We start from the raw sequence: 2,506 nt of genomic DNA, 5'->3' as shown, positions 1-2,506 counted from the left end.
CGCCTCCCAAGATTTGAGGGATATTGAAAGTCAGGAGGAAAAAATGGAACAGTATTGGGCAGGGAGGGAAGTTTTATATTTGGCAGCTGGATACCTGTGGCAATTATCAGCTTCCTGAAAGTTATAGTTAGTTGCCTCACTGTTATAAGGTGAAGATCACATCATTTTATTCTAGGTTTCTATGACTATTTTTAATACAGGATTTAGGGTATGACCTGATGCATATTTGTGTCCCTAGCCTTAAGTATGATGTTGCTACCTTTATTTTAACACACCAGAGGTGGTGAAATAGTCAAGTATACAACATCTGTTCTATTTTCTGAGTATTCTGATGTGTAAGGGAGGCTAGTCTTACCACTGTGAACAAAACAAATAGATGTACTTGTATTATTTCTTGGCTGCCAAAAATTAATGTACAATTTCTGACCACAGCATAGGGTTTGTCTAGAGAACTCATTACTTCTGCATGGGTGTTCTGGACACATTAATTTTCAGGAAAGCAGGTGATGTAATCCTTGCTATTTCTGTCCTTAAACATAACCTAAAGGGAAAATCCACTCTGGGGTTTTTTGTTAGCGTTCCACTAAGGTACCCCACTTGGCGTGCTGTTCCTTTCAAAGCTTTTGAAGTATGAATAGTAAAAATTGATTTTCCCCCCTGAAAATGCATGCTCATAATTCGTGATTATGGCCACCATTATATGTCATTATATGTAGAATTTGCATAACGTATTAGTCTGCTTCAAGTCACTCTGCTTCAAGTTAATCTGGTAGTTGAAGAAGGTACTCATCTCAGTTTGTACAAACATGTAGTTCTCGACTTATGACCATTCTTTCTGTTTGACTGTTTGAAGATACGACTGGAAAAAGTGACTTGACATTCCCTGAAGTAGCAAGTAACGTGATCAAATGAAGGTGCTTTGTCCACAGTTAAGACAACAGGGGTGCTTCAACTCCCCTCACCTGCCTATCTCCTCCCCATCTATGCCCTTTTGGCAGTACTCCTTGGAGGCAGTAGTGGGGCTGGGGCTGAAGAAGAGGCCCAGGGCTTCAGTGGTTACCCCTGGAGGCCTCTGCTCTTTACCCTGCCACACCCAGCTGACTTTCACCATCTTCCTCCCACTGCTAGTGAGGTGCACCCAGCCTGGCCTGTGTGAAACAGCTGCTGACCATGCCAGACCTTCTTCCCGAGGCTGTTTGCGCCATTCTCAAAATCGTGTGCCTGTTCTCGTGAGACCTGGGAAAGACAGCCTCTTCTGGCCAGCAGCCAGGACAGGCACAGCAGGAACATGATGGCAAAGGTCAGCTGGGATGGTGGACTGCTGGGCAGCAAGGATGCAGGGTGAATGGGACTTCCTGGAGCACTTGTTTTATGCAGCAGCAGCAGCAGCTTTCATTGCACTGCTGGAGATTCCTGCTCCTTCACTGCAGCTCAGGGGCTTCTGGTGGCGCCGAAGCTGAAGCACACCAAGAAAACTCCTAAGCCGCAGACTGTTCTTTTCCTGGATCTTTTCCGGTTGCATTGCAGCCCCCTCCCCAACTTGTTCAGAGTCTGTGCTGCACCCCACCACCCAGCAGTCCCTCATACTCTTTATCTGGGACTCTCCTCTTCCCACTTAAGGAACTGCATGTCTGGAGTTATGACAACAATAAGGACTGCTTGGATTACCATTGCTAAGCGATGTGATCACGTGACATCACACTTTACAACCACATCACTTAGCAATGGAAATTCCTGTCCCAATTATGGTTGTAAATTGGGAATACCTGTATTCCTGTCAGCTCATAGACAGGGTTTAGACATTTGGCCTAATGTGCTATGCAAACTCAATTATGTGCCATCACATCAGTGTCAGCCTTTAGAACTCAAATCTGAATAGCTTTTCTCCACACAAATCTCTCCCTAATCTGGTTCTTCAGCTCTTAGCCCATGCCAATCTTTATGGCTCAGGAGCTCTATGAAACCAGAACTGGGTTTTGGGAAACCAGTTGCCTCAATTAACCGAGTAATTGTGTTGTCTGGGTAGTTTTAAATCATTCTACTGTGAGATGGGTAGCAAATAAATTTAATAAGATGAAAAATACCCTCTTCTGGGATCAAGACTGAATATTAGAACGGACATAAAATCTTGGTGCATCTTCGCAAGTTTTGTTTTTTAGAAGTATTTCTTAGCTTTTATGTGAGCTTGACCCTCGTTTTTTTACCCTGAGCAAGGTAGCTCCAGAAAATTGTGGTGGCTTTTCAAGACAATTGCTTCTCTCAGGAGATTTTTTAAGTTAAAGGGAAGGTGGTTTTGTACCACTGCAGAAGGAATTTTTATAGTATTTTGTTTCTGTAGCAAATGAAAGGAGGCGGCAGTAATTAGGTTCGCACAAAATGTTAAAATGTGGTTTGCTTGTTTGTGACTTAGATTGCTGCATGGATCAACTATATAAGTCAATAAACCCTGATTAATCAAACCCTGATCTAATGTGTTCTCTGAATACATTCATTGATGTGGGAAAAG

The sequence above is a fragment of the Pituophis catenifer genome, unplaced genomic scaffold (assembly GCF_029215685.1).
Source record: "Pituophis catenifer annectens isolate HBS135680 unplaced genomic scaffold, rPitCat1.0.hap2 SCAF_1, whole genome shotgun sequence".
Lineage (NCBI taxonomy): Eukaryota > Metazoa > Chordata > Lepidosauria > Squamata > Colubridae > Pituophis > Pituophis catenifer.
The sequence above is the reverse complement of the archived record's forward strand: the minus strand, read 5'-3'. Positions refer to the sequence as shown.